The sequence below is a fragment of the Triticum dicoccoides genome, chromosome 4A (assembly GCF_002162155.2).
Source record: "Triticum dicoccoides isolate Atlit2015 ecotype Zavitan chromosome 4A, WEW_v2.0, whole genome shotgun sequence".
Classification (NCBI taxonomy): domain Eukaryota; kingdom Viridiplantae; phylum Streptophyta; class Magnoliopsida; order Poales; family Poaceae; genus Triticum; species Triticum dicoccoides.
Window position 1 is genome coordinate 55,287,612 of NC_041386.1, and position 15,479 is coordinate 55,303,090.

Genomic DNA, 15,479 nt, shown 5'->3' on the forward strand with positions numbered 1-15,479 from the left:
GAGTAATAAAAGAAATATGGCTTGGAGCCGAAGTCAATGTCGATGCAGGGTGTCGGTGTGATGCGGTAAAGCCGTGGCAAAACCTGAATTCACAGGTCGGTCCGACCTCCGGATGCGGCGTTCGGCGGACTATGTACGGAAACTGACCGAACCGCCATGCGACTGTCATTAATGCGGCCACCATTTGATAGACCTATGTACATATGATGGACAAACCAGAGTAATAATTCCTTGGGAAAAATGAACCAAAATAAGCAAAAAATACTGGGATTAATAGCACCTGGTTTATTTGTTGTAGCAATCCGAAGGAAGGTGATTCGCAAAATTGGGACTCGATCTGCACACCCTTTGCCTGATGGGAGATAAAACAACGGCATGTCAATGCTGGCAAAGGTTGGCTCGCCGAGGCAAAGCCCTCGGTCCAGCTAACGTGACGGAGCTGGTCGGCTAGTGACGCCAAAGTGTCTGGATTAGGTTGATGAAGAGATGGCGAAGCCCCCGGTCCAGACGAGATGTCGAAGCCTCGATGTCAGCCGATGAGTCGAAGTAGGTCGGCGTGATGGACACCAGCTTGAAGAAGCAATAGTGCGGGCCTGCCGATGCAGGTCGTCATGTGGTCGATGCCGGCTTGATGAAGCGACCGTGCGGCGATGCCGGTATGCCCGCTCCGTGTAATCCGTCGGGCGGCGATGTTGGTGATGATTTATCCTTCACGATGCCGGACTCTTGTTCGGCTTGCCGAGATGATGATCCGAAGAAGTTGAGCTCGGCTCAACAAAGTGACGACGTGTCTAGCGCAGGTCGGCAGCCATTGAGCAATATTGCCAGACTGGTTTGACACCAGCATAATGTTGAAGATCATGTTCCAAAGATCTTAAAGTTAGAGGGATGTGTTCGGGAACAAAACATAATACCCCATACAAAACTTCCTTCAAAAGGGATGTCCGAAATCCCATTCATAAAAAAGACGAACTCGGGTCAGATTCGTTTTCGCGCAGAAAATAGATCCGAAAAGTGATGCACTAATCGGAAGGTTCCTAGAGTTTGGACGGTCGGATCGAGCTGAAATTTTGAGATGTGGTAGATATAGGAATTATGCAGCCGATCAACGGTTGGATCTTCCAATGGACATCCGAGCTAGAAGCTGGACACCACGCCCTAAACTCATCCAGATTCCCGTCCAGATTTGAAAAGCTCCGGTATATCGTGGATTGCCAGAGATTCCTCCATCTGAACTCGACGAAATTTGCAGGGTTGTTGTAGACTCAATTACGCACAATTCCACCAAAGCGATCGTTAAAAAGACACTTGAGGAGGCGGTGGCGGCGGACACATGTTTGTTGTCCACAAAAACAGCACGGTCGCCTGAGGGCATTGTTGACGTTGAGCCCCCGGGCTTCCTGGATGATTCCTCCATGATATTGATAGATATCGGAGTTAATGTTTATAAAGACCCTCATCCGAACATGACGACTGGAGGTAGGGCGCAGTCCTTGGTCAAACCAAGATGACCAGTCGAGTTGGTGACGAAGATGCCGAAGTCGCAGTTGATCTGCAGGCGAGCCATCAACCTTTTGGTGAACACACAGCGGAACTCTCAATGAAAGCACCAATGTCGGTGTCAAAACCGGTGGATCTCAGGTAGGGGGTCCCGAACTATGCGTCTAGGGGATGGTAACAGGAGGCAGGGACATGATGTTTTACACAGGTTCGGGCCCTCTTGATAGAGGTAAAACCCTACGTCCTACTTGATTAATATTGATGATATGGGTAGTATAAAAGTAGATCTACCACGAGATCGGAGAGGCTAAACCCTAAAAGCTAGCCTATGGTATGATTGTTGTTGTATATGATCTATCGACTAGCCTGGCCTCGGTTTATATAATGCACCAGAGGCCAAGGATAACAAGAGTCCTAGCCGAATACGCAAGTGGGGAGGAGTCCTTGTCTTGATCGCGAAGTCTTGTGGAATCTTCCTTGTATGCGGCAGCTGTCCGAACTGGCCCATGAGTATACGGCCATGGGGGTCCTCGGCCCAATCTAACAGATCGGTAGATGACGTGGTGAGTACCCCCTAGTCCAGGACACCGTCACCCATGATTCACCATATTCGATTCACCCAGGAAATACCAAGATGTATTTGGATTTGAAGGATACTTTCTGGTGGACCGGAATGAAGAAGGATATTGCGGAGTATGTAGCAGTTTGTGATGTATGTCAGAGAGTAAAGGCAGAGCATCAGAAGCCAGGGGGATTGCTACAGCCATTGCCGATACCCGAATGGAAGTGGGATAAGTTAGGCATGGATTTTATTATAGGATTTCCCAGAACTCGTTCACGCTATGACTCGATTTGGGTTGTAGTCGATCGTTTGACAAAGGTAGCTCATTTCATTCCAGTGAAGACTACCTATACTAGTGCCAAGTTGGCAAAGATATACATGACCACGATCGTATGTCTGCATGGAGTTCCAAGTAGCATTGTATCAAACAGAGGAACCCAATTTACCTCAAAGTTCTAGAATCAGTTGCATCAAACTTTGGGTACCAGGCTAGAGTTCAGTACAACTTTCCATCCGTAGACAGATGGACAGGCCGAGAGAGTCAATCAGATTTTGGAGGATATGCTAAGAGCTTGTGCGCTAGATTATGGATCTAGTTGGGACGACAATTTGCCATAAGCAGAGTTCTCTTATAACAACAGTTATCAATCCAGTTTGAAGATGGCCCCTTTCGAAGCCTTGTACGGAAGGAGGTGCAGGACCCCATTGTCATGGGATGAAGTTGGAGACCGTCAGTTGTTTGGACCAGATCTGATTAAGGAGTCTGAATAGAAAGTAAAATTCATTCGCGATAGGCTCAAGGTAGCCCAGTCCAGGCAGAAGAGCTACGCAAATTCTAAACGCAAGGAGACAGTTTACGAAGTCGGAGACCGAGTTTACCTTCGAGTATCTCCACTTCGAGGAGTTAAGCGCTTTGGAGTTAAGGGAAAGTTAGCGCCACATTTTGTAGGACCATACAAGGTTTTGGAGCGTATGGTAGAAGTAGCTTATAAATTGATATTGCCCGAAGGATTGTCAGGAGTTCACGACGTGTTCCACGTTTCACAGTTAAAGAAGTGCCACACGGAGATGGCTGATATACCGCTGAGAGATACAGTGCCACTGGAAGCGATTCAGTTGGACAGTGATTTGACCTACAAGGAGAAACCAGTCAGAATTCTTGAGTATGCCAGCCGAGTCACCCGCAGCAAGGTTATTAAGTTTTGCAAAGTTCAGTGGAGCCACCACACGGAGGACGAAGCCACCTGGGAACGAGAGGAAGAATTGCTGAAAGACCACCCTCACCTATTTCCTAGCCAACCCGAATCTCAAGGGCGAGATTCATCTAAATGGGGGTAGGTTTGTAACATCCCAAATTTTTAATTTGGAATGTTATACACTAGATCATCATTGCATATCATATTTTATTGCATTTTTGGTTGATCCAGAAAGTTCACGCAACTCAAGGACCCTCGGAGAGAGTTGGGGATTTCGTTATTTTCATATTTGAGTTTTCTCAAATTTTGAAAATAGGATCATTTAATTTTATTTATTTTATATTCAATTATTTCTATCGCAAAATATGAGAGAGGGAATAAAATGACTTTCTCAAAAATAAAGAAATATTGAGGATTTAATAATAAAATCAAATAAGATTTTATTTTGGATTTATTTGCTATTTTATTTGAATTTAGGAAAAAATGCGTGTTTTTCAAAATTCCATTTAGGCCCCAAATAAATGTTCATCCTGTGCGGCTTGATTTTAGAAGCCGGAGAAAATTTATGTCAGAATTTTTGGAGTCCGTTTAGTATTCCTTTTTTTTCTGAGCATAATTATTTAAAAATAATCTGAACCGAATTTGGGCCGTGTCCGGCCAGGACTCCGCCTGGCCGGGGGCTTTATATAGCGCGCCACCAGGGCCGCCTCAGCCCAAGCCACGGCGCCCGTCCAGACCCTAGCCGCACCGCGCCCCAGCCGCCGCCGCCAGCCGCCGCCGCCCGCCGCCGCTGGAGCTCGACGCCGACGAGGTCGAACCGCCGCCAGATATTTTTAGAAAACCATTGGTTTTCACCGATTTTTTTAGATTCGTTTTCTTTCGATAGATTGGTTTTTTTCTCGGTTTAGTTAATTAGCGAGCGTTCGCTCGTTCGTTCATTTTAACGAATGCGTTCTTCGTTTAGTTCCAGATAACGAACGTTCGTTCGTTAATCTGTTCGTCGTTTTTCTTTTTCTCGGATTTTCCACGATTTTTTCTGATCGCGATTTCTGATTCGATTTTCGTTTTAGTATAACTTTTCGCTCGTTTATCGGAATCAGGCGATTCAAGCGCCTGGAGTTTCATCTCAAAACCCTCTTTCTGTTTAACCAACTCAAACCAGTTTTTTCTTCTGTAAAATTTGACCTAGATCCAGAATAGTAAATGAAGTTTGTTTCTTTTGCCGTTTGTCTTTCATTGCTTCGTTTGATTTGATTCTTTTTGCCAACCGGAGTTCTTATGTTGAACTTTCTTGTTAGTTCTATTATTTGAGTTTTACCTGTGCATTAGATGAGTACTTATTATGTGCTTGTTTGTTTGCGATAGAGTACCCGGAGTGCGCCGCTTGCTACTTTGAATCGCTAGGTTTCACGGATCGTCAGCAAGGCAAGTAACAGTTTGATCATACCTCCTACTACCCTGTTTTATTGCATTAGATCAATCCTCACACATTGCATGATTAGGATCTAATTAAATTGTGGGTTTTGGGAAGTAGATGAGGTAGTACCTATTACCTGTGACTATCAAACCTTTGGGAGTTACTTCCACGTTTGCTAATATTGCTATGCTATGCTAGTAGACGTGGATTGGGTGAGTGTATCCATGACAGATGTGAGATTATTGAATTAATGGTTTATCTAAGGTGGCAACTTAAATACACATCTGAGTTGATTGAGGCACCTGGGTATTCCAGCGATTGCCTGTTTTCTTTTGGACCGCCACCCAGGCTCAAAGGGATCATGAGATTATTCACACTAGAAACTTCCGTGTGCAGCCACAAGCTACTATGGGCTCTAGCATAGTTGATTAAGTTGTGCGAACTCTTACAGTGGTAGACTAGCAGATGTAATGGGAAGTAGGTGTAACTATCTACCCGATCGTAAGGTGCTAGCGCTTCTGAAAGACTATGTCTCGGTCATCCATTTCTCAAACACCATGTAGTGTGAGAATCCTAACGGAGGAGATCGAGTCTTGTGGGGAAAAGTGTGCAAACCTTTGTAGAGTGTATAAACTAATCATGGTTAGCCGTGTCCCCGATTATGGACATCTTGAGTATCTAGTACTTGGATTATCATGTGAATCTCATCATGTTACTCTAAATAATTTTGTTGGGTTTTAATGATGATGCTTAATTGGGATTGAGAGGGTGTATACACTCTCAATGTTTAACAACCACCACGATAGTTAAATAAAATTTATTCCTTTGGAGTAGGGAAAAATGGCTTTACGCAAAACTGTAACCATAGAGCTTTCCACCAGCCAAATATGCATATAGTATAGTCTTATTCTTTCATTGCTCCCTATGTGTTACATTGCCAGCATATTCCATGTGCTGACCCATTTCGGGCTGCAACGTTCACGTTGCAGACTTTTCAGACGACGAGTAAGGAGCCTTTTTAGTTCATGGTTCTATACTCATTGATGCCGTTGGAGTTGATGGACTCACCTATCTTCCAAGCCTTCCGCTGTTATCGTTATTAGACGGCCTTAGGCCATATTTATTGTAATAAGTTCTCTTTTGAGACACTCGATGTAATAAGTGTGTGATTGCTACTCTGTTATAAATCCTTCAAGTACTATGTGGTGTCAGCATTACTGATCCTGGGATGACATCGGAGCACAGAGATTGGACCATTTGAGGTCTAGTCGCTACATCTGTCGTTCACAAACATCAGGTGATATCTATCTAAATTTATCTATTAAACACTTACTTTTTTCTCAAAGAACAATTACTCTGCCCTATAATATTTTTACACCAGACAATTTTTTTGCCATTATACCTCGGATACGGAGTGCATGCACTATCATTCGTCCATGCCACGCTGCTTGACAGACATGCGTGCAAGCCACCGTTCCCACGGTCCAGTCTGCATCAACTCGTCAGGACTGCGCGAATTACCCAATAAAGCGCGCATAGGCCGCCGTCCCCCGCAGTCCGGTCTACATCAACATATGGCCGACTCGCGCGTCCGTGCCGGATTACAATGCCGCGAACGATTCATTTGTCTTCTTGCATGGCCGACTCGCCATGATTGATTTCAGCTTCACCATGGTGATCATCAACTCCGTGGTGGATATTTTCTGGCCTAACATATCGGGTGAAATACATCCATTATATTTTTATATTATATATTTCTTTCTTTAAAAGAGAAATTACTCTGGCTTTCAAGTTTTCCAATGCAGGACAAATTGTCTGCTGCAAAAAGGGATTATTAAATCTCTGAGCTATTGGATAACTCATGCCAGTTTATATCACGGTTAAATATGGTGAATCTCAAGCCAAATCCTCGAGTCGTCTTGAGACTCGAGGCTACAATGACATGACTCGGCGAAATCGGCCAGTTTTAGTGAATTCAAGAACTCCAGGTCAATGGAGGGAAGATAACCCGGTCCTGGAGACTACCGCCATATTGGTAAAAATTTAAAGGCCATCAGAAAATTTCTGGCTCACAATGATGCTTCGGTTTAAAATCCGGCTCAAGTTCGAGTTTTCAGGAGAAATTACAGGGACGGAACAGAGTTTGTTGCACAACACAACTCAAACATAGGCAACCGGCGAGCACAACTCAGAAATATATCACTTGGGGGCTTTCGGCTTATTGAGCTAAGCTATGATTACCCTTTTATCCGGGTCATAGCCACATTTACAGGTCATTTGGGGGCTTCCTGTTCAAACATAGGTCATATTAGAACCAAAGAGAACATAGCTATCGGTACCCTCTTGATCGGCGCAATGCCAAACTCACTAGGGGGGTTCTTGATCGTATTCGAATCATAGATTAACCACTTTTAGGTCCGACTTGGATCGTACTCGAATCAGGGTCGTTAAAAACCTCTCAAGGTCATTTGGGGGCTTCCTGTTCAAACATAGGTCGTATTCAAACCAAAGAGAACATAGCTGTCGGTACCCTCTTGATCGGCGCAACACCAAAGCCACTGGGCCTACATGATCGTATTCGAATCCTAGCTTAACCCCTTGGGTCCGGTTTACTGATCGTATTCGAATCGGAAGCCTCAAATTTTTCTTTCTGTTTGACTTAAGTTTTTGAAAACAATATTTGGGGTTTGTCTTGAGACTTTTTTCATATCTGAAGCAAATATGTGTGGTTTCTATTTAAACCCGACTCGAATTTTGATGATAAGTCGCCACCATATGTTAATCATAAAAATTTGGAAGTTTTTGCTTCTAAAGATTGGGTTATCACCCTTACCGGACGGATCACATAAGCCGGCAGTACAAGAATCATGTGCTTATCAATCATTGAATTATTGCTTTTATTAGATATGGCGATATAAGCCGGCAGTATAAGCTAATTCCATAGTCGCCAGGGCGTATGTTGTTTAAACTTTCTGCAGGATTTGCAGAACTATGACTTATATAAATGCGTAAGTCCAAGCTCATCATTAAAATTGATGCTTCAAAATGATTATCCATTCTGGATTTTCTCAAAAGGCTATAAGCCACCGAGTTATAAAAATTCTGGCTTACAATGGAGGCGTATTAAATCGCCATCGGTCAAGAGCCGCCGGGTATTTAAACTCTGGATTTACTTGTCAACAGATAAGATATTTAATGTCGCTTTGGCGCAATGGGTATTATTTTATCAATGGATATGGTTTATTCTACAATGGAAGGAATAGTCCTGAGTCGCTGCAGGCTTATGACCCGACACTTGGGGGCTACATTATTCAAATTGAGATTACATCGAATATGCAAGTCCCATGTCACTGCTAGCATGCACCATGGCACTTGGGGGCTAATGCAAAGTCATTTTTTGCTCAACTTATTGAAGACCCGACTAATCACATTCTAAACGAGTCGGCCTTTGGGGGCTACCAATTGCTCCTATCAATGATTCAAGGTACAAAAGTCTTAATCTGTTATATTCAAGGGTCCACTACTCAGTTGGTAAAACAAAAAGCTCTTAACCTTGTGGGCGTGGGTTCAAGCCCCATGGTGGAGTTACATCATATGATGTTATTTTCAATGAAGCGTGATTATATTTATAAAGTCCCTGCTCATTATTGAATAATGAGCTGGCCCTTGGGGCTACACTGGTTGAAGTTTTTTGAGCATCAAGCAATTACAAGTCCCGGGTTGCTGCAAGCATGACAACCCGACACTTGGGGGCTACATATGTGGAATATTCAGTTGTGACTAGTGACTGAGATGAACAATCTGGAGTTCTTCAGGGTTGCAACATTTATATTGAAACAAATCTTAAGCTATCACTATGTTCTCCTCTTAAGACTTGGGGGCTACAGGTAATATGTATATAAAGGAGGAACACCTTCAAATTCTCAGTTTTGGGCAAATCAGGTAGATTAATTGTGTGACCCGGCATTGGCAACAATCATAACCCGGCATCTATAAACGTTCATGACCCGGGATCATCAGTTTTTATAACCCGGCAATTTTGGCAGTGATAAACTGGCAAGTTCTACATTTTCAAACCGGCTGAATATCAGTTGAATATTTGAAGTCCAATATTTTTGTCAAATCAGAGCATTGAAGGCCGACTCAAATGGATTCTTTATTTACAATATTTATTCTACAAGCAAATTGATTATGAAGATTGTTTATTGACCCAGATTTTCTAGAAGAATGAAATGACAAGGACTTAAGGATGTTCAGGTGTCGGTTTACAAAAATTCTTAACCTGGAGCACAACCTATCAAATTTGTTCTTGTGTTTATATTGCAGATCAGTTTAACATGGATAAATCCAAATTAAACTGGGGGCTAATGTCGGGGATATACCCCGCGGCGTAACCCATTCGGAAGTATAACCCGGCCGGACTTGGCTCTTCATCGATAACCCGCTGGAGGACTGACGGCTCACTGGTCTGGCAGTTAACTGGTCTGCCGACTCATTGGTTACCCGATGGGTGTTTTAGATGGATGACAAGGCCCAAGGCCCAGAAGGTCGGTTCATGCTATGGTGGGCTGGTTTACAAGGAAAGGCATAAGGAATATACCCTTACAAAGGAAGCAAGACTAGGACTCCACTTGTAATAGAGTAATCCTAATCCTACTATGAATAGTCATGTAACCCGCCCCTTCAACATATATAAGGAGGGGCAGGGCTCCCCAAAAAAGGGAGAGGGAACAAGAAACAATCTCTAGGGCTAGACACAAAGAGCCGGTTTACCGGCAATTCTCTCACGAGCATAATGAGATCTAGCCACAAACAACATCTAGGGCTATTACCGGAAGATGTTTCTCGAGGCCCGAAGCTGCCTAAATCCTTGTCTTGTGTTGCGTCTCTCGATTCCGCTCAACCCCTATCAAGCTACTACAAAGATGCATTGGCCTCACGACTAAGTACTCACACTAGGATATCTGTCGTGACAATTCCACGACAAGAAGTGTGTGAGACCTCAGATTGACATTTCCGAACCAGAGTGTTCGGTAAGCCGGCTGAAGTGACTACTTGGCCGCTGTGCCGGGTTGTGCAGCGAGCTTCGTGTTGCTGCTTCTTCAAAAGAAAGTTTGGGTCCAAGTGAGCTAGGGGGTGAGAAAAGCTTATTTTCCAGATTGTTTGATGTATTTTCTGTGTTGGCAGAGTGTTTAAACCAGATGAAAGAGTAATTACCTCTGCGTCATCTGCTTGGCTGCCTTCAGCATCACCATGATAATAATCATTGTCAATGAGGTGTATGGAAAACGAACCAAGAGAGTCAAGTTCTACCTCTGAGTCCGGATTATTAAGGTCCTCATCAAGGTCCAACCCGGTGGATTCAGCTGCCCTCTTCTTAGAAGGTTTCTTGACAACCTTCGTCTTAGGTCGAGGGGTCTTGGCCGGTTTATCTTGAGGTTTCTTCTTCCAGAATTAGTCGTCACCCTGTTAAAAGATTGACAGAGGATATAAAAGATTACACAGTTAAGAATATCAGGTACAAGCAGGAGTGAGATAATTCTTACAGCTGGCGGTTTATTCAAAGTATAGAAGGGACTTAACCCGGTCTTACTGTAGACAACCTCTGATTCATTCAGTATTTTCTTAACAGACTCAGTAACTTCATCCTCTATTAGCTGAATATCAATATGTCGTTGAGGATCTTTTCAGTCCCCTGTGTACTCACACATTAAGCCAGGGCGACGGCTTAACGGTAAAATACTCCAAGATATCTAGCAACGAAGAAAGACATCTCCTGTCAAACCATTAGCCATAAAAGCTCTGAGCTTCGCGAGTTGTGGCGCATATGTGGCCCGTTCCTTGGCAGTCAGCCGTTGCGGAAATGGATGTGTGTTGGTAAGCCGGTGAGCACGATAACCCGGCAGAGGGTTATCATCATCATGGGAAGTGTCCTTATAGTAGAACCAAGTCTGGTTCCAATCCTTAGGATGACTATGAAGTTTGGCGTGAGGGAAGCTTTCCTTTTCTGAATGGAAACGCCGCCAAGTTCAGTGTTGGGCCCGTCTACAAATTCAGTATGACGGTTCAAGTAGAAAAAATGCCTGAACAATTCAACGGTCAGCTCTTCTTGCAGATAGGCCTCACAAAACACTTGAAAGTTGCAAATATTGGACACAGAGTTAGGTCCAATATCTTGAGGGTGGATCTGGAAGCTGGCAAGTACATCATGAAAAAACTTGGATCCGGGCAGTTTAAAACCAGGGCTCATATGATGAACAAATACCACTACCTCGCCATCCTTGGGGGTAGGAGGATTCTCTGGAACGGGAACTCGCCAGTGGATTTCGCTTCATTTTGTAAAGCGCCAGTTCTGACGCATCCATCTAGTTGCTCTTCAGTAACCCGTGAAGAGGCCCAGTTACAAGCATAAAATTGTTTGGCCATTTTAAATGAAGAGCTGGAAAAAGATTAATGCCGGTTTAAGGTTTATGATGGACAAGCATAAAGCGACATAAGATCAGAAGGATAAGACAAAGATGGATGCACATTGTTAAACCGGAGCCTGACATTGAGGGGTTACAAGGATAAACGAATTGGCGGTTTTAAAGGGGACTAATGGTACCTGCCGGATTATCATCTTCTACATACCGGATTATTATTTTCTAAAAAAGTTAAACCAGCTATATTGGTAGGGAAGGTACAGATCTAAAAAATGTCTAAGTATGGGAAAAACAAGTTTCATAGATCGATGTGGTAATTTCAGATCTGCAGCATATCAGTAAATCAAAGGATATTCAGGCTCAAAATATAGGTGTTTAAATAGTTCATCAGGTCCAGATGGGTTTTTTCTATACAGAGAAGATATTCTAAGGATGAAAAAGGGGATTACAACTACGACTGCGCAATAAAATGTCAGAATCTGAGTTCACTGCTTACACTATGGAGATAAACAGAGAAGAATAGCCGTGAGCTTTGATGAACACCAAAACCTTAATGGCGAATCTAGGGCAAGGGAAAGGGAAAACTTACTGTTGCTGACAGAGCAGCGAAGGCACGCTGTGTTTCTCTGGTACGTTTAGGTTGATGCAGCGGCTGGAGATGAGGTCGAGGGCGGAGCTTGATGATGGCGGCCGCACGCAAGGGTCAGGTCGGCGCATGGAAGAAGAGGATGCGAGGAGGCACTGGGGGGGATGAAAAGGACCCCCAGTCTTATTTATAAGGCGAAGGGATAAGTGACAGGCGCGAAAATTGAGGAGCCCAAAAATTCGATCTGTGACAGAGCTGTCGCCTCGATTGTCGGAGGCTCATTAATGAAGGTGAGACATACAATTTTTAATAACAGGTGACGTCATGGCGGTTTATTACAATCTTGGAGGATGACGTCATGGCGGATTACAAGGATATGCAAAGGCGCTGAAAGGGGAATTTTTCTAAGTGTCGAAGATTGACATGAACATGTTCAAATCAATCTGGGGCCTAATGTTGAGAATATTACTACTGCGTATAAACCGGCCAGGAGGGGCCGGATTATGCCTGTAATGAGTTATTTATATCTGAAGCCCATGAAGACAAGGAATATGGACCTTTACGAAGGAGAGCTAGCACGGAGGCCGAGGGCCCAAAGGCAGTTTAGGGCCCATAGACATAAACCTCCATATAGCATGTAACTTGTATTGTAAGATAGGAAAGGGTAGATACCAGGCCGGACATGTTTATGAGCCGGCCAGGATTCTGTAAACCGGTGGGCGTCATCCTGTGTATATAAAGGGACGACCCGACGGCGGTTTAGGGACAGACAACAAGCAATAACTCGAGAGCCAGGCAAAGCGGATTCGGTCCCTGGTCATCGAAACCCTAGCAATTCCATCACAACTGGAGTAGGCTTTTACCTTCATTTTAAGCGGCCGAACCAGTATAATTCCTTGTGTCCCTTGTTCCGCTTTAACCCCTTCAAGCTAACCCGTCGCGATGGCTCCACCACTAAGTCCTCACACTATGACATCTGCCGTGACAAAACCACGACAGGTTCGGAAGACGACGTTGCCGCACAGTTCCTCCATAAGGACAAGCCTTTCGCCGAATCGTAAGTGAACAAGGGTATTCTAGACATATCCCATTCTTTTCAAGTCACAAGGGTAACATCTTAAATATATGTTTGCAGTCTGGCCCGCAGTCTTCCTCGACAGTCCTCCTCCTCGGGTGACCTGCTTCCGGAGATGATGGAAAGCGAGACGCCTCCACATGCTTCCTCGCCCCTTAGGGTGGACTACTTCGAGGTGTCATCCCGGAGGGTCTCCCCCGATCATCAAGTGGCGTGGGGGGCAATGAAGGCAATGCCCGAAGGTGATACTTCGGTCGTCAAGGGTCCGGGGTGTGCAGCCCCTACGGGGACCAACAATAAAGGCCCCGGACTATCTAGTTTACAGCCGAAGACGACTCTAGGGTCGAGTGAACATATCCCTTCGAAGGGAGTTCATACTCCTGCAGCCGCCTCGAGGAGTCCGGAGGCGCCGGATACATTAATCGGCATGTTGCAGGATGCATCCATCTCAAAGGAACATCGTACCTTAATGGGTATGGTAATTGAGAGGATTCTGTCCACGAGAAGCCGATTGAATGAGGCCTTCACGGGCCTACTAAGAGGCTTTGAGGTATGCAATGTAATATCTTAACCGCTCTTTACATGCAGAATGTGCTTGTGTATAGATAGTAGCCCGTGAGATTCTAGTCGGCTTCCATAGGGAGGCGATCAGATGATCAAAAAGATATGCTTAGGAAATGACATGATTAATTTGAAATAGTCTAGTATGTCAATGGCGACTGCCCATGCTGCAGAAGTTGAAGATTTAAAGCAGAAACTTGAGTTAGCAGATGAGGACATTAAAGGGCAGCTTGACGAGGCACAAGGTATGTTTTTGGGCAGTCAGCTTATGCATGTATACTAATATGAGGACGAAGCTGAAAATTATATACTGGGACATGCATAATTGCAGATGGTGTTGCTGTGGTTGAGACCCTTCGGGCTGAACTTGCCCATGCCAAGGAGCAAGCCAGAGTGAGCAATGCGGCTGTCAAGAAGGCAACTACTGAGTTAAAGGCCAAACAAGCCGCTCGGATCCACTGCGAGGAGAGAATATCTATCATGGCGCAAGAGCTAAAGGATGCCACTAGCCAATGCGAATCACTCAAGAAGGATAACAAAGCCAAGGCAGCCGAACTCAACAAGGCTTCACAAGAGGTGCAAGAGGCACAGTCCGAGTCTAGAGCGGCTCGGGAGGAGATTCGACGAGCTGGGGAGATAGGGGCTGGTAAGCCCTTTATATTACAAACTAAATTCGGCGACCCAAAGTATGCCCTGCTTAATCAATTGTGGAGTTCTCCAAACTCATTCTTGGACCTGCCGAAGAGTGTCACTGTTGCGGCGCAGATTTATCAAGTGCAAGACGGACGTGCTGTGGAGAAGCTTTTCTGGTCATAGTTCAATGTGCCAAGGCGCCCATCGATGCTGAACGAACAAATGACCCAGTAGGCCGAGCTCCATAAGGTGTCCGGAGCTGCCATGAAGGAAGTCGTGGTCCGGCTGTGGCCAACTGAGCCAATTCCGAATAGTTATTTTGGTTTGGTGTAGCGACTTGTTAGTGCGGTGTCGCATAGCGACATCGCTAAACGGTCAGCCTGCATTGCAGGTTCACGGATGTCCTTTGCCCGTGTCAAGATGTACTGGGCGAAAATGAAGGTCACTGATGTTGCAGCAAAAAGTCTGCCCGAGGGCAAGGACCATTGCACGCTGGGCCATTATTTTGAAGATGTCCTAGAGGGCGCCCGCTTGATAAAGGGTTAGTGCTCGAAGAATATTATGTTTGAATGAATGTATCGGAATTGTGATAACAAATATTATGATATATTAAGGCCGTGTTACATTTATGCCTTTTGCCTGAAAGGCATTTCCTCCTGTGCGGCCGTTTTTTATATAATTTGAAGGTTTGCCGGTCGGCGACTTTAGCCCCCTCGCATATAATGCGGGGGTGTTTGGAATAGCAACTGACTACACTGGACCCAACGTCTTGGTCCGTGAAGGAGGTTCAGTGCAGCGAACTAGGCAATCGGACTATAGGGCTTTAACACCTTCACTTAGCCATAGGATTTTGACGGTGGGTCTATGATATAGCCCCTTGTATGTACGCGGTTATCCAAATACGACTGCGCTACATAGGTGACCGGAAAACGGTCCTTCATGTTATACGGAAGGAATCCCAAAGGATTTAATAAGTCGCTAAGTGGTTGACCAGCTCTCGCCGTATCATAACAGTTAGTTTTTGGCTTTCTCTACCGAGGTGCTTAACCAGGTGAACCGAAAACACAATCGCAGTAGTTCTCCCTTTACTACCCTAGCCGATAGAGCAGAACGTAAGGTAGTAAGCATAGGATCCGGGCAACCCAACTATTGACCAAAGACAGGATTAGGAGCTGATGCATATAATGCCAAAACTCGTGACGCCAAAGTATGTTGTAGAGATGTTCAGACTTGTTGGAAATTTAATATGTTGCCGTATTGAGAACCCTGGCGATTAGTGCCGAGGTGTATATGTGAAACCACCGAAAAGGTAAAATACAGTTTCTATGAGGAAAAAATAAGTACTGAAGACGGATTATGTCCACTGGAATCTGATTGATACGTTGAGCACAATCTTACAGATTATAACACCTCTACCCGGGTCATTTTACATGCCAGGGGTCGAAGGCTGAGGAAAAAGGCTATATCCAGGTTTAAAATGGAGTGTTTGGTCTACAAAAAATCTTTTGAACCTCCTGCCGCATGTCT